The sequence below is a fragment of the Heptranchias perlo genome, chromosome 3 (genome assembly GCF_035084215.1).
Source record: "Heptranchias perlo isolate sHepPer1 chromosome 3, sHepPer1.hap1, whole genome shotgun sequence".
NCBI classification, from domain to species: Eukaryota; Metazoa; Chordata; class Chondrichthyes; order Hexanchiformes; family Hexanchidae; genus Heptranchias; species Heptranchias perlo.
Genome location: NC_090327.1, coordinates 97,114,288 through 97,141,595, shown reverse-complemented (window position 1 = coordinate 97,141,595; position 27,308 = coordinate 97,114,288). Strand labels below are relative to the sequence as shown.

The following is a 27,308-nucleotide window of genomic DNA, read 5'->3' as shown; positions in this document are numbered from 1 at the left end:
TAATCCAGCAACTAACCTGTAACACCTGCATGGTCCCTTTAAATAGCGCTGGTGGGGGATCTTTCAGGCACTGTAAGAAACGTTGAGATGGTCGGGGATACGACTGTGCGTTGAGTTGAGCATTAAGGTCGAAAATGGTGTGTATCACTTTAAATCAGCGTTGCACACTGATTGCTGCCATTTTCTCCCTATTTACATGCTTCCAGCATCCGGTATTAGCACATGTACTGACTCCTATACCAAGATGGTGTCTGGTGCACGTCATGCACAAAACAACGGGCGCTACACGGCGCAATTTAGCGCCCAGGGTCTTTTCTACATCAAAGCGTCTACACATTCCAGTCAAATGATCAAAACCTAAACTGTCAATTACTGAGTTATGTTACTGATTGAGGCAACAAGGAGCGATTGGACAAAAAGAATGACACTGCCCCAATCCTACATCCTATTGGTAAAAACAATATAAAAAGACCGCGAGAGAAAAACAGTCTCTTGCTTTAAGGTTATATGCATTTAATGATTTGCTTGATATTTGTATGAGTTGTTAAGTCATTAAATAATAATGTTGCAAATTATTAAGTGTATAATGGGATTTTATAGAGGAAATTCATATGTATTATTTGATTTTGCTTCATGAATGCTCGTATGAATTATAAAATCATTAAATAATTACTTTTGATTAATGAAACGACGGTGAGTGAGGGTGACTTTCTTTGCTTGACTATTTGTCCAGTTCCAAGAATCACAGGAAACAAGGATTACCCTACATATTGGCACCCCGGATGGGTCGCTGACATAGTCAGACAAAGAAAGTGAAATATTGGCCTAAATTTTAACCTGGATAAACAGGTGGGTTGGGAGTGGGGGAGCAGTAAAAGATTTAAAAATCTAAAGCCCGCCTCCAACCCGGCCACTTCCGGTTTTAACAGAGGCAGGATGAGGGGCAGGCGACCTACCTGCTCTTAGAAAGCAGGTCAGTCACTGAAAGCTTTCAACGAGGCTGGGGGCCTCCATTTTTACAGCTTTTTTTTATTTTTAACCCCTGGGGGCCGGAATTCCCAGGCCTTCTACTTCATGTCACATGAGAGGAGGCGTGAAGGCCCGAAACAGCAGATAAGTGCCTTTATTGCACTGCTTGTGGGCCCGGAGGAGCAGGAGTGCTTCCCCCAGGCTCAACAAGCCTACTTGCAGCAAGCCCCCCCCACCACGATCTCCACAACCCCCTCCCCAACGTTCATCCCTGACTCCCTCGATGACTCCGGACCCCACCCCGAAGATTCCAGAACCCGATGACCCCTGACCCCGACCCCCCGATGACCCCCAAACCCCGATGACTCCTAACCCCGACCCTCCCGATGACTCCCGACCCCAACGCCCTCCCCAATGACCTCCGCCCCCTTCCCTTTCTAAGCCTTACCTTCTCACATCCGCTTCCTTCCTCTTCTCCTATCCGACTGACAGCCAGTCCAGGAAACCGCCCACCCCTGCCGTCTTCCCGGCACCGTGTCAAAATTTAGGCCATTGTGTCCTTGCAGAAAGGGTTATACTGGAGCTAACGTTCAGAAAGAAACATAGTTTTCTGGGCAGGGATGGGTGGAAGGTATAACAGAAAGGGTTAAAAAAAATACTGGCGCAAACATCGCAGGAACATAATATTCTGAGCAAAGGTGGATGGAAGGTATTACAGAAAGATACTGGAGTTAACTTTTAGACAGGAACATAGTTTTCTGGGCAAGGACAGGTGGAAGGTATAATAGGAAGGTTAAAGGACAATGTTTGAACATAGCAGGGTATAAAAATGGAAGTGGTACTTTAAGAATCTGTAGCAAAAATGGAAGCGATAATTCAAAAATACATGGAGAAGTTGACAAAATGGAGAGAACAATTTAAAGACCCTCCGGAATTACATAATAATCTGAGTGAGGTAGTATTCGAGAGGGATGACCTGTAGAGTAGACAAATGATGCAAACCCTACAGGAATTAGGGTTGCAACACATGGTTGCAGTTTTAGATGTCAAACCTGTTATGGTTACTGCCTCCACGCTCAGTCGGCAGGACACTCAGTAAATTGAAGAGTTAAAGGAAAAAGAAAATAAACAGAAACAGTTAGAAATAGAAGCACAGGAGAAGGAAATGCAGCAATTTAAAGATGAGATTGTTGACCAACAAGCAGCAGTAGCTTGTTCAGAAGCATTTAAAGTTTCTGTGGAAAAGGACTGTCTCAAAACTGAGAGTGAAAAGGAAAATGTGAGAGTTGCAAAGATGGTCTGCTCAAGCCTGGCAAAAGGTCTTTCCCACATGAGATTTTAAATCGGTTCAGAATTGAGTTAAGTAGGAAACATTGGAGATTGAAAATGGAGTTCAGAAATAAAGGATAAATGAATTAAAACAGGAGAAAAGGGAAGAGGGAAGAGTCCATCTCTTCTGTTACAAACTAGACATATTTTCTTTAGTTTGAGTGTTTTTAGTCTCCGAAAGTCTCTCTGAAAGAGTGTGTGTGAGGTGTGAAAGTTTGCTGTTGACTGCTCTGCTCCCTTTTCACAACTTGTTATAGGAGAAAGGGAGAAGATTGCAAGCTGCAGAATATGTTCATAGTATCATAGTAGGTACAGCACAGGAGGACGCCATTCGGCTTAGCGTGCTTGTGCTGGCTCTTTTGAAAGAGCTGTCCAATTAGTCCCATTCCCCTGCTCTTTCCTCATAGTCCTGTATTTTTTTTCCCTTCAAGTAGTTATCCAATTCCCTTTTGAAAGTTGTAAACAATTTTACAACACCAAGTTATAGTCCAGCAATTTTATTTTAAATTCACAAGCTTTCGGAGACTTCCTCCTTCCTCAGGTAAATGTTAGCAAACGTTTCTCCTATAACAAGTTAGTATTGAATCTGCTTCCACCACCCTTTCAGGCAGCGCATTCCAGATCATTACAACTCGCTGAGTAAAAAAATGTTTCCTCATGTCGCCTCTGGCTTTTTTGCTGATCACCTTAAATCTGTGTCCTCTGGTTACCGACCCCTCTGCCACTGGAAACAGTTTCTCCTTACTTACTCAATCAAAACCGTTCATGGTTTTGAACATCTCTACCAAATCTCTCCTTAATCTTCTCTGTTCTAAGAAAAACAACCCCAGCTTCTCCAGTCTCTCCATATAACTGAAGTCCGTCATCCCTGGTATCATTCTAGTAAATCTCTTCTGCATCCTCTCTAAGGCCTTGACATCCTTCCTAAAGTGTGGTGCCCAGAATTGACAATACTCCAGCTAAGCCTTAACCAGTGTTTTATAAAGGTTTAGCATAACTTCCTTGCTTTTGTACTCTACGCCTCTATTAATAAAGCCCAGGATCACATTTGATTTTTTAACAGCCTTCCCAACTTGTCCTTCAAAGATTTGTGTCCATACACTGCCAGGTCTCTCTGTTCCTGCACCCCCTTTAAAATTGTACCATTTACTTTATATTGCCTCTCCTCATTCTTCCCACCAAAGATGTGTTCTTTTGTGATGATTTGAAGTAAATGTCGAGTGATTTAAAGTTTAAGTTGTGTTGACTATTGGTGAGCGTGAATTGATGTGTTAAAAATATTGGGACATTTTTAAGTAACTCTATTTGTTTAATCTTGTTTTAAGGTATACTGAAATGTGATAGCTGTTAGCAAACTGACCCTTTGATCTTGATAGTAGTCATAACAAAGTGACCATGAAGGAAAAAAAGAATGGTTAAAAGATCTCTGCTATCTCTGTGACAACGATCTGGAGTGGTTAGATTGTACTGCAGAATTGTTTCCTAGAATGTTTAAAGTTAATAGAAGGAAATACTATTGATTTCTGCTGTTTTTAACAGATTTTCAATTACTAAGGATGGATAAAAATTGGTAAATCATTTGTGCCTTCATGGCTCATGTTTTGGAAATTGGAAGTTAGAGAAGCTGAAATTTATTATGCTCAGTTTAATTGCATTAGGATCTTTGTGCACGTTATCACTGTTTATTTTTGTTTTAATGATGTTACAGCTAAAAAACTGCAATTGTGATTGACTCCTCCTCACCCCCTGAGCTTCCAGCATTTTTATCTGCTGACTCACAAGCAGTTTTACTGTCCCTTAATGAGTTTCAAAAGAGAGAAATTTTGGGAGATAAACAGAAAAGCTAGTCAGTCTCTCCCATGTTTCACCTAAGTTTGTTTCAGTATAAAGGAATTAATCTTTAAAATAGATCATTTGGAGCTATTGACGCAGTGCTTTAGCCAAGCATATAAAATTTTTAAGTTTCTCAATTTAAGTGGATATTTCCCCAGGTGATAGAAGGAAATATTGGACATTGTTTTTGTGCTCCCTTTGCTGACGATTCTTCCTGTAGTGAGGTAATTAGATTCATTCACGGAAACACGCATGGAGTCCTCTCTGGTCCCGGGATGAAGGGTGACAGAAGAAAATTAATGAATTGTTTGTTTTTTTAACCCCATGGGCTCTCAAGAAGAGCCACAATAGATTTCCTGTTTTTCTTTACTTTTAAAAATAGGAAACTATGGTTTTCGGGACAGCAAAAGTGTTGGCGCAGGAAGCGATCCGGTGGCGTTTAGAATTTAAGACCTTAAATGCAGACATCGGCAGATATCAAATGTCACAGCATGGTGACATTTGGATTGAGACCTTGCCTCTCAAAGGCTCGGTTTTAACCAATTCCAGGTTACTTGTTATTTTCCGAGGCAGAGTGCTTGAGGAGAAGGGAAATATAGGGGTTACCTTCAAAAGTAATTACAAGCACTTCTGTCTCTACTGTAAAACCACTAAGTCTGGTTATAATTTGTTTATGAAATTGAAATCGATAAGATAAATTGATATGAGTCCAAATACTTGAAGAGGGAAAATGTATTTAAAATTTAAGGGAATGATCAAATTTACTTGGAACAAAAAGAATCCAGTCTAAGTGGTTCCTGTTCAGTGCTGTGTATCAGAGGGAGTATTTTGGTGAAATAAAATTGTACATTGACAAGTCCTGTCAGTCCAACTATACTGCTGTCTAGAATTGGAATAATTTTAAAATGTTAAAATGGACTCAAGATATTTTGGGAAATAAAAGGTCCAAGAAGAGTTTAGTAAAAATAAACAAAAATGTATTAAGTATAACTTGGACCAGGTTGGGAACGTTTAATCTATGTTTTAAGGGTTACAGTAAAAGTTCCTCTAGCTATCTGATGAATGAGATGAAATAGTTAATTGATTGTTTTCTTTTGGATATGTTTGTGTCCTTGCCTATACTGAACAATGAGAAAACTGCATTTGATAGCCTGTCCACTACCGGAGACAGAGGGACCCTGCAGAGGGAGATGAAATGGTTAATCTGTCTCAGGAGACTGAGAAAACCTATTAGCCAAGGCACTGACACATGCTCCACAGAGAAACCGATCAATTAATGAAACAATCAGGATAGAGTTAAACACACTGGTACCTATCAGAGGGATTGAAATTAAAGTAAAGAAGGACATAGAAATTTGGATTTCCAAATTCAGGGTTGGGTTCCTTTGAGTTAACAATGAAGTTGGGACTGAAGCTAGGGAGCCACCCTGTCCAATCCTAAATCCAGGACTCGGAAACGGTCTGGTGGCTTTTTTAATTTGTGAATGGTTATGTACTGAAGTAAGATAGTCATTATCCGAACTCGGCAAGGAGTTCATAATGACGTCTATTATGAGTTGGTACTGGTGTTGATATCCCTATCAGAGATAGCCTTTTCAACAGAGCTATGTCATCAGGCCCACAGTAAAATATATAGTGCAATGCTGCAGGAGATAGTACATGACTTTCACCAACGAAATACAGGTCAGGATTTAAACCAAGCATGGCCCCCACAACCTCATAAACCAGGCCATAAAATATATAAAAGGGGTCTAGACAAGTGGATAGGTATCAGGACTACTGCAGGCATTTCAGCATGGAATAGTTTAGATATTGAATCAATGTGGGAACATGATGAAGCGATGTGGAAACAACTGAAGGGTATTTTACAAGGCATGAATAAAGGGGACAGAGATCTGATAAATGAAACTCAACACGGTACAGTATCGATAGCCGAAATAACAAAATGCATGGAGAAAATAATGGCAGGAGTAAATTACATAATTAATGGAAGTAATCGGGAGTAGAAGGATCAGAATGTATCCAAAGCCATTACATGTAGCATGTATGTTGGCTTTGTATTAAATCAGATACAACATGGATTGAACGATAAAGAGAATAACAAAATCCCAAATGGGTTACTGATAAACATTTATGGGAGTGGTATAAAGCAGAGTATGACCTATGTAAGGTTAGAAGATATGGAATGTTATATCTGGTTCGAAAACCATGTAATCCCACAACGGGAAAAATTATTTTCCCACTGTTGGTAGCATTGCCTCAAATACGGGACAAGCCAAGGGAAGTATTTAGTGTACAGTCAATGGGTACGCTTGAAGAAGATACCTTTAAAGAACTCACTACTTTCCCTAAACATCTAGTAAGGGGACATGAGGGAGAATGGAATGGGGTGGATCTGGATTTGTCAATGAAACATACTCCTGGATTTGTCAATGAAACATACTCCAGCGGAATATGTCTACCTGCGGGTTCACCTTGGGGGATGAGGACCCTGAATGCCTGGTGAAAGTTATCAATAGGTGGGTTAGTACCCATTTGGCCTATCAAACCCAAGGTCGGTATTGTACAACCAAGCATGACGTTACATTCAGACATGGTACTACTATGTGTCCTATCACTTAATCTCCTTTCTTTTTCACCCCCATGGAAATTACTCAGATTAGGGAACTATACTCTCATGCCAATGCGACCACACAATGTAACAGAGACTCATGTTAATCTCACTTCATCACCTGGTTAAAATGAAACAAGCCAATGAGCTTATAAAACAAAAAGTACAAAAGCTATGAGACCATGAGTGGTGGGTAAACAGTGTATAATGTGGGACAACACCCTTGGATCAGAATAATTCGTATGACTTTAATATATACGCAATGTATACTAGTGTTTGTTCTGATAATTTGCTAATGTATAATGTGACACTTAATTAGAAAACATTGAAAAGAAATATTCATTTTGCATATGTCACAGCAAACCCATCCTAAATGAGAATCAATGATCAAGACCTAACAACCAAGGACAATGCTCAAGGTATGAAGTAGATTGGACCACTTCAGGAGGGATTGCGGGGTTCAAAACTCCTTTAACAAAAGACATTTGAAGGAACGGGTTAACTGTGCCCTTTTTAAACAACGACATTTGAAAACCTGCAACCACGGTAATGTAGTAAACTGTGTTCCCACTAATCCTGTTTTTCCTTCAATGATGCTGATGGCATTGGAGAGTATGAGTTTCAAGATCAAAGAGCTTGTACTGTGCAGATATATATATATAGATTATTAAATAAAATAAGCTACGTATTTAATATTGAGCTTAAAAGGTTGACAGGCTTTTAAAACTCATATGCTTTTGGAAACACAAGCTTTTCATTGCTGCAGGGGGCAATGTAAGAGAAGGCAACCTGTTGCATACATCAAAGGCTTCGGCTCGGGAAAGCAATGATAGGTGTGAAAAGGCACGGGCCTCTCATTCCTACCTGGTAATCTGTAAACAATTTTACAACACCAAGTTATAGTCCAGCAATTTTATTTTAAATTCACAAGCTTTCGGAGGCTTCCTCCTTCGTCAGGTTCACCTGACGAAGGAGGAAGCCTCCGAAAGCTTGTGAATTTAAAATAAAATTGCTGGACTATAACTTGGTGTTGTAAAATTGTTTACAATTGTCAACCCCAGTCCATCACCGGCATCTCCACATCATACCTGGTAATCTGTTCAAAGAACTGGGAAATGAAAGAGGCCACACGAAACAGGATGTATAAAGTCATAGACAGTTAAGAATCAGAGGCCAAATTGTCTGAGGCAATTAGAATAAAGGGCCGATCTTTGCATGGAAGGTAATAAACAGAAATAGTAAAAGGACCTTTCACATTCCAGCACATGGTTCAAGCACATGGTCTTTTCTACGTCAAAGGGTCTACACATTTCAGTCACCTGATCAAAGCCTAAACTGTCAATCATTGAGGTATATTAACGATTGAGGCAAAGTAACCAGGTGAGATTTCACAAAAAGAACGACACACCCCCAATCCTACGTCCTATTGGTAAAAACAACATAAAAAGACCTCAAAAGAAGAACAGTCTCTCCACCACTCAGCAATTGAAAAGAACCACGCACACTGCAGTCCAATATCGCACAAGAAGGAGAAGACCTCGAGTGCTGAAGAGCTGATCACCTTCACACCTCGATGAGAAAAATCCTTGGTTTAAGGTTGTATGTATATAATGATTTACCTGATGATTGTATGAGTTGTTAAGTCAATAAATAATAATGTTGTGAATTATGAAGTGTATAATGAAATTTTATAGAGGAATGTCATCTGTATGTTTTGATTTTACTTCATGAATGCTCGTATGAATTATAACATCATTAAATAATTACTTTTGATTAATGAAACTGCCGTGAGTGAGGGTGACTTTCTTTGCTTGACTATTCGTCCAGTTCCAAGAATCACAGGAAATAAGGATTACCCTTCAACCTGGACAGGCAGTCAGGGCCTCGGTTTAACGTTTCATTTGAAAGATAGCACCTCTGACAATGCACCACACCCTCAGTACTAAAGTGTGAGCCTAGGTTATGTGCTCACGTCCTGGCGTGGAGCTTGAACTCATGACTTTGTGACTCAGAGGTGAAAGTACTACTAATTGAGCTGACCAACTGAGTCAAAACTAGGCTTTTCGATCATCCAATCTTAATATATACTAACTGATCGCCCAGGGATTTACTCATGGACAATAATAATAAATGTGTCTCTCTTCCTGTAATTGTGTCGCTACTCATCTCCCACTCTCTATTTTTCCTGCCTTGCTTTCAAAGTTTCTCCATTTGCCGTCCTCTCTCTTTCAACTCCCTTATGTCTCTCATGCACTTTCTTTGTTGTCTGTGTATCTATTTCTCTCTGATTCTTTCTGTAAGTCTCCCCTTTTCTTGGTCTCTCTCCTCTCTATGTTTCCCACGGTGCCTGTAATTATCTCATGCATTTTTCTTAACTGATTTACTGAATTTGTCACTTTTACCTTTTTTAAGGTACTGCAGAAAGATTAGAGTCAAAATATACCTGGTTGGAGGTGGCGATCTATGCGGGGTTGGGAGAGTCTAGGTCAGGGAGAGGAAAAGAGAAAGGGAGAGGGAGAGGAAGACAGGAATAGATAAAAAAAAAGAGGAAGAGAGAGAGACTGAGGGAAAGATGGAGTGGGGAGGAAGAGGGGAGGGAGAGGTGAGAGAGAGGAGAGATAGAGGTTAGGGAGAGAGAAGAGCGAGAGAGAGAGAATTTGATCGAAAGAAAAGCAGTTGGGAGGTTGCAGGGCAAGACCCAGGTCCTGAGGCTGGAGCAAGAAAAGAGTGGGGAGAGGTTGTGGACTCAGGAGAGCATCATAAATGGGGCCCTAGATCCATGGAGAGTGGCTGGAAGCAGGACTGCTTCTATAACTACTGCAAAGGAGGGAGTGTTGGAATGTCAGGAGGAGGCTTCAGTGGGTGTGAACAGGGACAGAGAACTCAAGTGGAGCTGGGATGCAGGGATCGAGTGAAAGAGTGAAGGAGAGAAGCAGCACCAGAATACTCAGAGTGGGAGCCGAGAGAGAGCGGAGCAAAGGCCTGGGAACAGATGCAGGAGGGAGCAGAGGGTGGGCAGAATGGATACAGTGCTCAGAATGGGTGGATGAATGGGGCTTTGATTAAAGAGAGTAGACTGCATTCAGTACCAAAAGAAATTAAATATAAACCACTGCTCTTGTCTCTCAGAAGTAGTTCACACCAAACTTCATCTGTGAGTCCACCTTTCACTCCAAATAATTTGACTACTGTCAAAACAAATCAGTCAAATTACACCAAATAATCTTTGTGTTGACACTTCTCTGCAAAGGTAATAGATTCGCTTTAAAAGGCAAGGTATAAAGTAGGCCTTTAAGTGAACTTTAATATAGTTAGCTTATAACAACTTTCATCCTTTTTGCATTATCAAATAATATGATTTGAGAATGTCATATTATCCCTGTCTCACAGACGATCCCTGACATGGTGTTCCCATTGTGTTTGCTGCATTAATGCAGCTTATAAAGGAAAGAGTGGGACTTTTACAGTTATAGCAATCTATGGCATGACCAAAAGGGGTCCTGTCTGCACCAAACCTTTCCTCGGCACCGGCAGGTAAAAGCCGAGTGCTATTATCAGCATGGTGACGGCCCGTGCAAGTGTTTACATTTTATTTTTCCAGGTGATCTATGTCACAGGAAAATGATAAGAGGTTAGCAAGATACTTTATTCTGAAGACAGTAAAGGGAAGATTGTGCTCTTCCTGAGCCAGAGGCCTTTGGATTGTCAGGGGGCATCAAATATACAAAAATTGGGAGAGGGGAGCACAAGGCCTGAGCAGAGGCTGCCTGATTTTCTGCCCACTAATTTAAATGGATGGAAAATTGGGTTGGCTTTGTAAGGGACATATGCTCCTGCACATCTGATTTTCCCGTGTTTGCTACATCCAGGCAGTCCAATAGTTCCAGGGGCAGGACCAGGAAAATAGCATTAAAAAAGTAAATTAAAACAACACATTAACAACCTAAATAATCAGATCTCAGCCGTGACTCAGTGGTAGCACTCTTCCCTTTGAGTCAGAAGGCCGTGGGTTCAAACCCCACTCCAGAGACTTGAGCAAATAATCTAGGCTGACACTTCAGTGCAGTATTGAGGGAGTGCTGCACTGTCAGAGGTGTCGTCTTTTGGATGAGATGTTAAACCGAGGCCCCATCTGCCCTCTCAGGTGGGCAAAAAAGATCCCATGGCAGTATTCGAAGAAGAGCAGGGGAGTTGTCCTGGTATACCGACCAATATTTATCCATCAACCAACATCACTAAAACAGATCATCTGGTCATTGCTGTTTGCGGGGCCTTGCTGTGTGCAAATTGGTTGCCATGTTTCCCTACATTGAATCTACAGCACAGAAACAAGCCATTCAGCCCAACTGCTCTATGCCATTGTTTATACTTCACACTAGCCTCTATCCTCTCTAATTACCGCTTCATTAAAAGGCATGACGGTGGATAGGCAATGGCTAACATTTAAGGAACGAATGCATGAATTGCAACGATTATACATTCCTTTCTGGCGCAAAAACACAAAAGGAAAAGTGGCCCAACCGTGGCTAACAAAAGAAATTAAGGATAGTATTAGATCCAAAGAGGAGTCATATAAAGTTGCCAGAAAAAGTAGCAAGCCTGAGGATTGGGAACAGTTTAGAATTCAGCAAAAAAGGACCAAGAGATTGATTAAGAGGGGAAAAATAGAGTATGAGAGTAAACTTGCAAGGAACATAAAAGTGGACTGTAAAAGCTTCTACAAGTATGTAAAAAGAAAAAGATTAGTGAATACAAATGTAGGTCCCTTACAGTCAGAAACAAGAGAATTTATAATCGGGAACAAGGAAATAGCAGAGCAATTAAACAAATACTTTGGTTCTGTCTTCATGGAAGAGGACAAAAATAACTTCCCAGAAATGCTAGGGAACCAAGGGTCTAGTGAGAAGTAGGAATTAAAGGAAATTAGTGTTAGTAAAAAAATAGTGCTGGAGAAGTTAATAGGATTGAAATCTGATAAATCCCCTGGACCTGATAATCTGCATCCCAGAATACTAAAAGAGGTAGCCATGGAAATAGTGGATGCATTATTTGTCATCTTCCAAAATTCCATAGATTATGGAACAGTTCCTGCAGATTGGAGGGTGGCAAATGTAACTCCACTATTTAAAAAAGGAGGGAGAGAGAAAACAGGGAACTACAGACTGGTTAGCCTAACATCAGTAGTAGGGAAATTGCTAGAGTCTATTATAAAGGATGTGATAACAGGACACTTAGAAAATATCAACAGGATTAGACAAAGTCAACATGGATTTATGAAAGGGAAATCATGTTTGACAAACCTACTGGAGTTTTTTGAGGATGTAACTGGTAGAATAGGTAAGGGAGAACCAGTGGATGTGGTATATTTGGATTTTCAGAAGGCCTTTGATAAAGTCCCACATAAGAGGTTGGTGTGCAAAATTAAAGCACATGGGATTGGGGGTAATATACTGGCATGGATTGAAAATTGGTTAACAGATAGGAAACAGAGAGTAGGAATAAATGGGTCTTTTTCGGGGTGGCAGGCAGTGACTAGTGGGGTACCGCAGGGATCAGTGCTTGGGCCCCAGCGATTCACAATATATATCAATGATTTGGATGAGGGAAACTAAATGTAATATTTCCAAGTTTGCTGACGACATAAAACTAGGTGGGATCGTGAGTTGTGAGGAGGATGCAAAGAGGCTTCAAGGCAATTTTAACAAATTGAGTGAGAGGGCAAATACATGGCAGATGCACCATAATGTGAAGTTATCCACTTCGGAAGGAAAAACAGAAAGGCAGAGTATTATTTAAATGGTGATAGATTGGGGAATGTTGATGTACAAAGGGACCTGGGTGTCCTTTACACCAATCACTGAAAGCAAACATGCAGATGCAGCAAGCAGTTAGGAAGGCAAATGGTATGTTGGCCTTCATTGCAAGAGGATTTGAGTATAGGAGCAAGGATGTCTTACTGCAGTTATACAGGGCCTTGGTGAGACCACACCTGGAGTATTGTGTGCAGTTTTGGTCTCCTTACCTAAGAAAGAATATACTTGCCATAGAGGGAGTGCAGCGAAGGTTCACCAGACTGATCCCTGGGATGGCAGGACTGTCGTATGAGGAGAGATTGGGCCTGTATTCAATCGAGTTTAGAAGAATGAGAGGGGATCTCATTGAAACATATAAAATTCTGACAGGGCTAGACAGACTGGATACAGCGAGGATATTTCCTCTGGCTGGGGTGGGTCCAGAACAAGGGGTCACAGTCTCAGGATACCGGATAGGACATTTAGGACTGAGATGAGGAGAAATTTCTTCATTTAGAGGGTGGTGAACCTGTGGAATTCTCTACCACAGAAGGCTGTGGAGGCCAAGTCACTGAATATATTTAAGAAGGAGCTAGATAGATTTCTAGACACAAAAGGCATCAAGGGGTATGGGGAGAGCGCGGGAAAATGGTATTGAGATAGAGGATCAGCCATGACCATATTGAATGGCAGAGCAGGCTCTTAGGGCCGAATGGCCTCCTCCTGCTCCTATTTTCTATGTTTCTATGTTTCCACCCCGTCTCCCGTTTAAATGTGCATCTGCTTCTCGCTTGAATTTGCTGTATCATTTGCACATAAATAACAGCGAGTGCCATTTGCCTCACTGTTATTTTGACGGCAAAATCTGGCCCAATGTTATGGTCTGCTATCTGTATGGGGTTTTATCTACTCAGAGTGATTATTTGGCCGTGGAACGTTATTGCCATTTTGCCTGTGACCAGCTATTTCAAACATCCAGGTAACGATTGTTTAGCTCAAATATGTGTTTTATTAATTGCTACAATTCAGAATTACACTTTTGCAGTACAGATGTTCTTGGGCAAGGTGTGGCTTTTGTACCATTTGGTTTGCACATTCCTCCTGTTTGTCCCTTTATGTCACACTGCAGATATTCTTATCATGCATCAAATGATTCCTTTTTAAATTGTAAAGAGAAAAAGTACTTCAAGCATATTAACATACTCTTTCAGAATTGACTGCAATGTCAATGTTATGACTGCAGCTCCTCAGAGTTTTGGAAGAAATGCACTTTTAAGATCTAAGCTGGGGACTATGACAACTTGTTTTCTCCCCAATAATTTTGAGCATGTCAAAGTCCAATTCATCAAAGTCTTTACAATAAATGTTCCAAAACCCTTATGACTGCAACAATGAGTTAAAGGACAAATTCTGCTGCTCTGAAGCTATAACTGTAATACTTAAAAATGACACAGATTCCAAAACTAAGTTTGAATTGAACTGTGAGCTCCGGTCTGCTGGCTCTGATTTTTAAAAAATAATGTTGTGTGTCGGCTTTCCTGGGCTCCCATTCGCCCAGAGGCGAGCATCCATAAAAATCTCATACCAGGAATGACAGAACATGTTCCAGCTTGAAAGAATGTGTCAAGCTAGTGTGCACCATCTGACTAAAAAACAAGTAGTGAAAGCTCACCTGATATGAAGCTGTCCATTCCTAAATCTTTCTGATCAGAGTGGACGTGATGAGGACCAAGTGGTAATCGGCATCAGCACGTGTTAAAAAAAACTTGGGCAGTATTCATTGACATATTCCAGCTCCCACCCCTGAATATTTTCCCCATTTCACACGGTAGTTTTCCAGCTGCAGAACAGACTATTTCAATAAAACAGTTCCGTTTTCTAAAGGAGCAATATAGGGGAACCACTTTCCTAATTCCCATGTACCAGAGCAGAGGGAAGCAAGGCTTTTGTACTAATGGGCTGCACAGGTACACACCATGGAGCCTCAGAGACCACACAGGTACACACCATGAAGCCTCTCAGACCACACAGGTACACACCATGGAGCCTCAGAGACCACACAGGTACACACCATGGAGCCTCAGAGACCACACAGGTACACACCATGGAGCCTCAGGGGCTACACAGGTACACACCATGGAGCCTCAGAGACCACACAGGTACACACCATGGAGCCTCAGAGACCACACAGGTACACACCATGGAGCCTCAGAGACCACACAGGTACACACCATGGAGCCTCAGAGACCACACAGGTACACACCATGGAGCCTCAGAGACCACACAGGTACACACCATGGAGCCTGAGGGGCCACACAGGTACACGCCATGGAGCCTGAGGGGCCACACAGGTACACACCATGGAGCCTGAGGGGCCACACAGGTACACACCATGGAGCCTGAGGGGCCACACAGGTACACACCATGGAGCCTCAGAGACCACACAGGTACACACCATGGAGCCTCAGAGACCACACAGGTACACACCATGGAGCCTCAGAGACCACACAGGTACACACCATGGAGCCTCAGAGACCACACAGGTACACACCATGGAGCCTCAGAGACCACACAGGTACACACCATGGAGCCTGAGGGGCCACACAGGTACACGCCATGGAGCCTGAGGGGCCACACAGGTACACACCATGGAGCCTGAGGGGCCACACAGGTACACACCATGGAGCCTCAGAGACCACACAGGTACACACCATGGAGCCTGAGGGGCCACACAGGTACACGCCATGGAGCCTGAGGGGCCACACAGGTACACGCCATGGAGCCTGAGGGGCCACACAGGTACACGCCATGGAGCCTGAGGGGCCACACAGGTACACGCCATGGAGCCTGAGGGGCCACACAGGTACACACCATGGAGCCTCAGAGACCACATATCTCAAGTTGCTGGTACTAATAGAATGTGGTGCTCTGAGTTAGAAATTATCCAACAGCCCTTTCCAAATCCAGTTACATAAAATTCAAACAAGACAAACCAAAAAATAAGAAATCTAAGTGCTAAAAGGACTGAGTTGCCTGGGCATTGAGGACTGGATTGCCAAACATCCTGGTTGCTCTTAGCCCTCCAGTCAGAGGCTGCACATTCCTGAACTAGAGTTCTTCCTGTAACATGCCCAGATAGACTCTCTCCGTTTGAAGCTTTCTGCTGATTGAAAATATATAATAATGAAATGCACAGCACCCATGTGCGAACCTTCAGCGGGGGCCTAAAACAGGAAGTTCAGGGGGGGCGTATAAGAAGCGGCTGATCCACCACCAACTGTTTTACACCACAGTTGAAAGTTCCGTCCATTGTCACTGTTGTGGAACTTACATTTTTAGTGAACAGTACACACTTTGAGACAATCCTGGGGAGTGTACTGTTTTCAAGTTGGCTTATTTTAAAAGAGCAATTCATTCATATTCCCGCACTTGATTTGCATCCATTGCACTTTCAGGTAATCTTTAAGGAACTACAACTGATATCTCCTTAAAGAGATTACAATTGGCATCTCATAATCAAAGATACTTCAAACTTATCCACTTGCTCAGACCCTTCTCGATGAATTTAATCTATTTGGGTGATTTTTACAAGTCTGCCTCACCTCCCTTCTCCGGCAACACGAATCAGAATTTTAGGCACTGTGTGCCTGAATATCTAATTTACACTGCTAGTCAATTGTCTCTTATGTAGCAGCCAATGGCAATCTTGCAGGTAGCAGCATACAGCAAGTGCCAAGCTGAAGTATAGTTTAAAGGCAGATGGAGATATGACAAAGAACACGGTGCATTATTAAATGTACACAACACAAACAATTGATACCATCACCTATGTTGTATTCACAACTGCGCTTTCTTGCAAATAACATCTTTCTCCACTAAATCTAGCTTCCTACCCGAGCAGCCAAGTAAAGGATATAAATAGAAAAGTCCCACCATGACTTTTGTCTGTTGAACTGGCTGATGCACAGAGTGTTCACTCTGCATCCTTTCATGCTCTACCTGTGCCATGCCTGGATTTTGGCCTGGGGAGCTCCACTCTGATTCTCTGCCTGTCTCTCAAATGGAAACTGACAAGTCTCAAGTCAAGATGAAGAAAGAGAGTTCATTCTTTGTGTGCTGTACTTTTTTAAAAATCCCAGTTCCAGCGTGAGAGCAGCCTGTAGCTAGGCATTTGGGTGTTAAGAAGCCAGTGATGTGTCCTGCCATTGTTCTTAATATCACTTTAGAATTTGGGTGCCAATGAATGGGGCAGCCCCTTCATTATTCTGCTTTTGGGTTTGAGAGAATTCCTGGCTTCTCGCAACTCCTAGTTGATAACGTGGAGGCCAACAGGTAATGTGTGGCCTCCCAGTGAGAGAACTTCCAGGCCAGCTGCTGGTCCATGTATGCACAAACATAGACAACGTGGCCTGGAGCCATCATGGTCATGGTGGTAACCAGTTTTGAAGAGTCCTTCCACTTTGGCCTGTGAATCCCACCACACTGGTATTGGGTACATGCTGGGAGATGGGACTCAGGAAAAGGTTCTGTTGCCTAGTTGCCATCTCTCACAAGTGGAATTGGCATTCTTAGGTGCAGCCAGAGGATCGAGTCCCTGAACAATGCGGTCCAGTTGGGGGGAGGCAGGCTAAACTGTAGTGGCAATGCATGGATGCAAACAACACAGTCCGTAGTCCTCATTACAATCACATTGGCCATTTTGGGGGAGGCAATCTCTTTTGTTTTGTGAAACCTGCCATACACTAGTTTGGGTCACCTGAAATGAAGTTGCGATTGGGCTAGGAGCCAGGTCAGACAACACAATCCATGGGTCCTGCCAGCTTGACAGTGGACGGGAGTGCCAGCTGAAGGAAGGGGCAGTCTGGATTTCCATGAGCTGATAAGGTTCATTATATACAAAAGTAGATGGAAATTAGCTCTGCCTTGATACGCGTGTGGCCCATTTAAAAGTCTGCAAGTACCCCAAAATCTAGGGAAGGGTACTGATCTTTCATTCTCATGTGAAGCTGCAAACTGGATGGTGATGAAATCACTCCTCATTCTGGGGTGTGCTTTTCCACAAGCTGAAATGAAAGCTTTCAAACTATGAAATTTTATTACGAGGATGTAGCTGCTGGTCAACAAGGCTCATCATGTCACAGGACGCATATTTGTATTAGGGGGTTTCATAAATAAACAGGCTTGTTATGATCGAGCTCAACAGGAAAAGAGTGAACCAGATCTATGAGGATGGATGCGTTGGAGATGTCTTGTTTGATGGAGAAATTGGACTTGTTCCCAAAATGGGCGTCAAGTCAGTGAAGTGATTGCTTTGTGTACCAGTCTATGCTGGCCTGGGGCCCGATCCAAATTAGGCATTGGGCCCCATTTGAATGAAATCAGTGACCTGCAGGCGCCAATGGCCGAGCCAGCCTGTGGTCGGGGGGGGGGGGGGGGGGAAGGGGGCAGAGGAGTGAAGGGAGGGGCAGAGCTCGGGCCAGCAGTATTGTATTTTACATGATAAATTTAACTTTTAAAAAGTTCTGGGGCCATTTCTTGAATGGTCTCCAGCGGTCCCTTGAAGGATCACTGGTTCGGCCACTCAAGGCCTGGTACAACTAGGTGGAGCTTGTCTGGTGCAAGCTCCTCCCATTTGTACCTGAATTTTGCACTGGGGTCCTACAATTGGCATTAGGACCCCAATTTATATTTGCAAGATGCCTAATGCCTGTTTCAGGTGGATGTACTGGACACCTAAAAGGCACTTGCTCCCAATATGGCGATGAACACAATATGAATTTTCACCTTCAATGAGTGTCTAACGATTTACACAGTTTGGTGCGGTAATGCATTAAATATGCTCCTGATGGGATGATACTTATAAAAAGCAAAGTACTGACTTATTCTGGATTGAAAAAAAAATCTTTACACAGAGGGTGGGGAATTCTCTGTAACAAACTGTTGCTGAAGCAGAGTCCGTAAATTATTTTAAAGGGCATTAGATAGTTGCCTGAAAAAGAGGAATATTAAAGAGTATGAAGAACAAGCACGAGAGTGGATCATGTGGGGAGAAACACCAGCATAGATTTGATGGGCCAAATGGCCAGTTTCTGTGCTGCAACATTCTGTGATTCTATGATTACTGAGAATAAAATCACACAATCGAGGATTGCAGATTCATCCACAACTTGAAAAGTTTCATTTACGAGCTCAGCTTCTGATCTTATTTATTTCTTGTGAAGCCAAGTTGACTTCCGAATCACACAGAACTGCAGGGTGCTCCCTTTCATAACAGAATCTGATCCCTGTTATAACAGAATCTGATCCCTGTTATAACAGAATCTGATCCTTGTTGGGGTAAAGATATCTCATTCCACTCACTTCAAAGCCAGTGTCAGTCATTCAGTTTGAATCTCAACACTATTTGAATTTCTGATAACATGAAAGTCCCTCAGTATAACAATTTGATATCTATTGACACCCAATATCAGAATGCAGAGCAGATGAAAGAAAGAAAGAAAAAAGAAAGATTTGCTTTTATATAATGCTATTCATGATTTCAGAACGTCCTAAAGCGCTTTACAGACAATTACGTACTTTTGAAGTGTAGTCACTGTTGTAATGTAGGAAATGCAGGAACCAATTTGCGCACAGCAAGGACCCACAAAGACCAGATAATCTATTTAGTAATGTTGGTTGAGGGATAAATATTGGCCAGGACACCAAGGAGAACTCCCCTGCTCTTCTTTGAAATAGTGCTATGGGATCTTTTACATCCACCTGAGGAGGGCTCGGTTTAACGTCTGATCTGAAAGACATCACCTCCTAAAGTGCAACACTCCCTTAGAAACTGCACTGAAATGTCAGCATACATTATGTGCTCAAGTCTCTGGAGTGCGGCTTGAACCCACCATTTTTCTACACCCACTCATTTTAAAGGTCTATCAATAATGGATAGGGATTGCAATGCAACTTTGCTGTGGCCCCCCAGTTTATATTGATGTTGGTCACACATCTTACAAAATTCGGCAGCTCTTTAGAGATACTAGGGCCGATCTTCAACTTCCACCCGAAACAGTCGTGAGGTTGGCGGAGCGGCTGTGCCACCCAACTGATGTTGCTTCAGGAGGCCTGAGCCAATTTTGGTTTGCACCTCATTTAACTGCTGCTGGTGACGTATAGGTGCCAAACGGGCACTGCGCTGCAGCTCACTGGTTGTGGAAGGGTGGGAAATTGGCCGGCTCCCAGGCTGAGCTGACTGGCCTGAGGGGTGAGGGGAGAGGTGATCTTGGGAGGGGGTGGAGGGGGGTCCTTCCACAGGCTTGCGGCAGGCCGGAGCTTTTCTGTGGGCCCAGAAGTTGCAGGAATGCTCCGCCTAGCCTCACAAGAAAAGAAGTTAAAAATTTACTGAGGCATTTTTTGAGAGGCCTCCAGCAGTCACTTTAAGGACCGCTGACGAGGCCGCTCAACGCCTGGTACAAATGGGTGGAACGCCCGTGGCTCTCAGCGCTGTGGATGCCCATCAAGCTGGGTGTAGTTCTCTCCAGCTGACCAAAGGGAGGAATCAATCACCCGTTTGGTTGTCAGGAGCAAGATGTGTGAAACCACATAATTGTCTGCATGTTACTGCTCAAAGTTTTTTACATTCCTGGTCAACCAAGCATATCCTTAGATTGTCTGGAACCACAACCAGAAATTGATCCCTCAACGTTAGATGACAGACCATTATAATCTTTTACATTTCCACTTCATAGCTAGTTCTATGACTAATTCTTTATTCGCGCTGTGCAACATTTTCCACCATTCCTTTACTTTTTCGTGTATACTTCAGGCAGTAAGTCATAGGCAATAATAACACGCTTTACCCTTTCATAGTTCACACTGTCCATCATTTTGGCATGCAAAGGTATAATACCATTCAGATCGGACACCTTTGTTCCATTTATAGTGGCTTGCTAATGATTCAAAAACACAAAGCAAAGTATCGATAGCATCTCCTTTAAAATTTGGAATTAAATAAATTTAACAAAATAGCACACACTACATAGCAAAACCATATAAAACATTTATAGTCAGAAGGTTGTGGGTTCAAATCACATGCCAGAGACTTGAGCACAAAATCTAGGCTGACACTCCAGTGCAGTATTAAGGGAGTGCTGCACTGTCGGAGGTGCCGTATTTCAAATGAGACATTAAACCAAGGCCCTGTCTTCCCTCTCAGGTGGTCTATTTCGAAGAAGAGCAGGGGAGCTCTTCCCGTGTCCGGGCAATATTTATCCCTCAACCAAAATCACTAAAAAACAAATGATCTGGCCATTTATTTCACTGTTGTTTGTGGGATCTTGCTGTGCGCAAATTGGTTGCCGTGTTTCCGACATTAAAACAGTGACTACATTTCAAAAGTATTTCCTATTTCCCTGGAAAGACTGATTCTAGTTTTTTTGGTCAGGTGCCATTATACGAAAACAAACACTAATTTTGCATTCATAAAACTATTCACATATGAGGGATAGATTTGTTTCTGTAATATTAACCCGAAACAGTTAAAATTAACATTAAAACAGAATTTTAATTTATAGTTTTTTAACTTGTTTGCCTTGTTGCCCTATTATCATTCTGTCCTTTTTTAACTATTCAAAGAGCAGGGGAGTTCCTCCCAGTGTCCTGGCCCATATTTATCCCTCAAGCACTATCTTCTAAAACAGATTATCTGGCCATTATCTCATTATTGTTTGTGGGACCTTGCTGTGCACTAATTGACTTCCGCGTTTCCCTACATTACGCTTCAAAAGTACTTAATTGGCTGTGAAGCATATTGGGACCTCCTGAGATCATGAAAGGCCCTATATAAATGCAAGTCCTTTCTTTTCTTTTTCATTACAACTATAACCCCTCATCCCTGCTAACATTCGAATAAATCTTTTCCATTGCTTTTATATCTTTTCTATAATGAGGTGCCTAAAATGTGCGCAATACTCCAACTGCGACCTAAGGTCTTGTACAACTTCAACATCGTGCCCGATATTTCCTGGAAAAATTCGGCAGAGCTACGGGGTGAGAGCGGCATTGCGCCGTTCATTTCCTAGGAAATTCACATGTAACTGAATCACGCCGGTTTCACGCTGAAGCATCGATACGCTCTAATTTCCTCAGTTGTTCACGCTACTTCCAAGATATGCCAGCCGAAATGCTCTGCCGTTCATAGCTCCCTCCAGCACAAGACAACCTGACACGAGACAACCTGACACGAGTTTCCTGGATTTACGCAAATAATACATTGGTGTAGATCTACGTCCAAAAATTTAGGAGCAGCACAGTCCAATGTCACCTGATATCGGCGTAACTGAGATTTGATAGCGTTTTTTTGTGATTTTTAAAAAAATTTTCTTACTGAGACCTGCACTGTTTTTGACCAATACACTGTCGCTCTCAGTGCACATGAAATTCTTTGGACCTTCGCCCTTCCCTATGCTTTCAAAAGCACAAAGCAGCTGGAATGAACTTCCAAATGGATATACCTCTGTTCTGGCTAATTATACGGGTACGGTAGCATAGTGGTTATGTTACTGGACTAGTAATCCAGAAGCCTGGACTAATAATCCAGAGTCATGAGTTCAAATCTGGCCACGGCAGCTCGGCAATTTAAATTCAATTAATTAAATAAAACTTGGAATTAAAAAAGCAAGTATCAGTAATGGTGGCCATGAAACTACCGGATTGTCGTAAAAACTCATCTGGTTCATGAATGCTCTTTTGGGAAGGAAACCGACCATCCTTACCCGGTCTGGCCGATGTGACTCCACACCCACAGCAATGTGGTTGATTCTTAATCGCCCTCTGAAATGGCCCAGCAAGCCACTCAGTTGTACAATCTCACTAAAAAAATTCATAATAAGAATAAAACCGGACGGACCACCCAGCATCGGACCACTAGGCACCAGATATGACAAAGGCAAACCAAGCCCAGGCGACCCTGCAAAGTCCTCCTCACTAACATCTGGGGGCTTGTGCCAAAATTGGGAGAGCTGTCCCACAGACTAGTCAAGCCTGACATAGCCATACGCACAGAATCATTCCTTTCAGCCAATATCCCAGACTCTTCCATCACCATCCCTGGGTATGTCCTGTCCCACCGGCAGCACAGACCCACCAGAGGTGGCAGTACAGTGATATACAGTCAGGAGGGAGTAGCCCTGGGAGTCATCAACATTGACTCCAGACCCCATGCAATCTCAGGGCATCAGGTCAAACATGGGCAAGGAAACCTCCTGCTGATTACCACCTACCGTCCTCCCTCAGCTGATGGTTCAGCACCACTTGGAGGAAGCACTGAGGGGGTAGCAAGGGCACAGATGTATTCTGGGTGGGGGACTTCAATGTCCATCACCAAGTGTGGCTCGGTAGCACCACTACTGACCGACTGGCCGAATCCTGAAGGACATAGCTGCCAGACTGGGCCTGCAGCAGGTGATGAGCAAACCAACACGAGGGAGAAACCTACTTGACCTCGTCCTCACCAATCTACCTGTTGCAAATGCATTTGTCCATGACAGTAATGGTAGGAGTGACCACCGCATAGTCGTTGTGGAGTTGAAGTCCCGTCTTCACACTGAGGACACCATCCAACGTGTTGTGTGGCACTACCACCGTACTAAATGGGATAGATTCAGAACAGATCCAGCAGCTCAAAACTGGGCATCCATGAGGTGCTGTGGGCCATCAGCAGCAGCAGAATTGTATTCCAGCACAATCTGTAACCTCATGGCCCGGCATATTCCTCACTCTACCATTACCAACAAGCCAGGGGATCAACCCTGGTTTAATGAGGAGTGTAGAAGAGCATGCCAGGAGCAGCACCAGGCGTTCCCAAAAATGAGGTGCCAACCTGATGAAGCTACAACTCAGGACGACATGCATGCTAAACAGTGGAAGCAACATGCTATCGACAGAGCTAAGCGATTCCACAATCAACGGATCAGATTAAAGCTCTGCAGTCCCGCCACATCCAGTCGTGAATGGTGGTGGACAATTAAACAACTAACGGGAGGAGGAGGCTCTGTAAACATCCCCATCCTCAATGATGGCGGAGTCCAGCATGTGAATGCAATAGACAAGGCTGAAGTGTTTGCAACCATCTTTAGCCAGAAGTGCCAAGTAGATGATCCACCTCAGCCTCCTCCCGATATCCCCACCATCACAGAAGCCTGTCTTCAGCCAATTCGATTCACTCCACGTGATATCAAGAAACGGCTGTGCGCACTGGATACAACAAAGGCTATGGGCCCCGACAACATCCCGGCTAAAGTGCTGAAGACTTGTGTTCTAGAACTAGCCGCTCCTCTAGCCAAACGGTTCCAGTACAGCTAAAACACTGGCATCTACCCGACAATGCGGAAAATTGCCCAGGTATGTCCTGCACACAAAAAGCAGGACAAATCCAATCCGGCCAATTACCGCCCCATTCTATTCTCAATCATCAGCAAAGTGATGGAAGGTGTCTTCGACAGTGCTATCAAGCAGCACTTACTCACCAATAACATGCTCACTGATGCTCAGTTTGAGTTCCACCAGGACCACTCGGCTCCAGACCTCATTACAGCCTTGGTCCAAACATGGACAAAATAGTTGAATAGCAGAGGTGAGGTGAGAGTGACTGCCCTTGACATCAAGGCAGCATTTGACCGAGTATGGCACCAAGGAGCCCTAGTAAAATTGAAGTCAATGCGAATCAGGGGGAAAACTCTCCAGTGGCTGGAGTCATACCTAGCACAAAGGAAGATGGTAGTGGTTGTTGGAGGCCAATCATCTCAGCCCCAGGACATTGTTGCAGGAGTTCCTTGGGGCAGTGTCCTCGGCCCAACCATCTTCAGCTGCTTCATTAATGACCCTCCCTCCATCATAAGGTCAGAAGTGGAGATGTTAGCTGATGATTGCAGTGTTCAGTTCCATTCGCAACCCCTCAGATAATGAAACAGTCCAAGCCCGCATGCAGCAAGACCTGGACAACATCCAGGCTTGGGCTTATAAGTGGCAAGTAACATTCACACCGGTCAAGTGCCAGGCAATGACCATCTCCAACAAGAGAGAGTCTAACCACCTCCCCTTGACTTTCAATGGCATTACCATCGCCGAATCCCCCACCATCAACATCCTGGGGGTCACGATTGACCAGAAACTTCACTGGACCAGCCACATAAATACTGTGGCTACAAGAGTAGGTCAGAGGCTGGGTATTCTGCAGCGAGTGACTCACCTCCTGACTCCCCAAAGCCTTTCCACCATCTACAAGGCACAAGTCAGGAGTGTGACGGAATACTCTCCACTTGCCTGGATGAGTGCAACTCCAACAACACTCAAGAAGCTCGACACTATCCAGGACAAAGCAGCTTGCTCGATTGGCACCTCATCCACCACCCTAAACATTCACTCCCTTCACCATCGCCGCACCATGGCTGCAGTGTGTACCATCACAGGATGCATTGCAGCAACTCGCCAAGGCTTCTTCGACAGCACCTCCCAAACCCATGACCTCTACCACCTAGAAGGACAAGGACAGCAGGCACATGTGAAGAACACCACCTGCACATTCCCCTCTAAGTTGTACACCATCCCGACTTGGAAATATATCGCCGTTCTTTCATCGTCGCTGGGTCAAATTCCTGGAATTCCCTACCTGTTGGAGAACCTTCACCACACAGACTGCAGCGGTTCAGGAAGGTGGCTCACCACCACTTTCTCAAGGGCAATTAGTGATGGTCAATAAATGCTGGCCTTGTCAGCAACGCTTACATCCCATGAACGAATAAAAAAAGTAATGGAAGAGGAAGAGGAGCAGCAGAGGCCAAGACTCTGAGAGTGAGGCTCCATGACAGAAGACCTCAGCCGACTCGCTATTACTCCTATTGGTGGCGTTGCATGTGCCGGTTTTTACATTCCAGTGTAGGCAAATGAGCTCCACAGGAAATTTTGGTGTAAGTTTCCGTCGGCAAGATTGGCGCGGAAACAGGTTTAAATTTTGGTGTAATTTCTGCATCTGTGCGAACCAGGAAATTCAGGGTATATCTCTTTGCTGGATAGAATACTAGATTCTAGATACAAAACTAAGTATCCTGTTTGCCTTTTCTATGGTCATACCGATATGCAATGTCACTTTAATGACATGTGTATCTGCATAGCAATGTCCCTCTGTTCCTCTACTCCATTTAAAATCTTACAGTTTAAGGTGTATTTCCTTTCCCTAATCTTACTTCAGGATTACGTTATTTCACATTTTTTCAAGTTGAACTGCATCTGCCACTTATCTGCCCATCCCATTATGTCCTCCTGCAGCTTTTCACAATCCTTACACTTTGCTAACCCCCTCCCAATTCAGTGTCATCAGCAAATTTTGATATTGTTCCCTCAACTCCAGATCATTTATGCAGGCAGTAAACAAGACCAGCCCCAAAACAGACCCATGTGGAACACCACTTACCATATCTTTAAAGTCTGAGAAACTTCTTTTTACCCCTACCCTTTCCTTTCTACCCTCCAACCATCTCTCTGTCCCTGTGGCCAGCTTCCCCTTAATTCCATGTGCTATTATTTTGCTACAAGCCTCTTACATGATACCTTATCGAATTTTTTTTTGAGAATTCATACAAACTACATCCACTCCATTTTGTTTATCTATTCACTCTGTTACTTCTTCAAATAATTCTGTAAGGGTACTGGAATTACTTTACACATTGGTATGAATGATATAATGGCAAAGAAGTCCATCCTCTTCAAGGATAATTACTGTAGAATGATCAGTGGATATAAGGATAAAGGAGCCATGTTTGTGGCTTCTGGATTGTTGCAGGTCATTGGTGGTTCCTCAGAAAGGAACTGTAAAGTTATTGGTTTTAATGATTGGCTGGACAAAAGAAAACTTTGTGCTTGCGGACTAATTGGGAATTTCAATTATAGGGATCTAAGTAGTTCACACAGGGTGAAGCACATAAGCCATGGACAGGGTCCTTTTACTTTGCTTATACTAATCCTAGAAGTAGTGGAAGTAAAATGTTGGAAATACAGACAATGCTTCCATGGAGAATTTAAATGTAATTGCTATCTCTGAAACTTGGTTGCATAATAGTGATGGGCTGAAAATGCAGTTGAAAGCTTATAGGAATTTCATAAAGATAAGTGAGGTCACAAAAAAGAGGGGTAACAAAAATTAAGCATTTTTATCTGCGATCTAGTATGGTATTGACTTCTTTAATTCTGTTATGGTTAAAATTCAGCTTCACAGAACCACGGAAATCATAATTTAATACAATTTTTACAGATTTTACTCAGGTTGTCTGTGCCTGATATCTGAGGGAGGGGCCAAACCATTCAATTCAAATACTAGTGGTCCTGTGGGATTTGTTAAAACTATATTTTTGATTGTCAGCTTTTTTGAATTTAACAGATAGTTGCTTAAATCTGCTTAGCCCCTGTCACTTTTTGAAGTTATTTATCAACCTGTCTTGTTCACATCAGGGAGCTTGTCTATAGCCTTTAAAAAGAGACAGTCAGGCAAGATAGACATTAAGAAAAGGAAAAGAACCATGATGCAAGGATATCACTTTCATGATAGTTTAGGACAGCAGTAGTGAACAACATTACTTTCTATTACATGAGGAGCTAGCTGAGCTTAACACCCACGGTCGAATATATATACTGTGTTACTGCTACATTTCACTTATTCTTTTACTGTTTAATAAATTTATTTGGCAGTTAAACTCCAAGTCAAAGTCTAATGTAGTGCTATTCTGCTGCTTTCTGAA

General features: G+C 42.9%; 1 protein-coding gene across 1 annotated transcript in view; it reads right to left on the bottom strand.

Annotated features, from left to right (window-relative positions):
- The window catches only part of pou6f2 (POU class 6 homeobox 2), a 542,822-nt gene that overhangs the window by 261,754 nt on the left and 253,760 nt on the right, over positions 1-27,308 (bottom strand). The gene's annotated exons all lie outside the window — the stretch shown is intronic.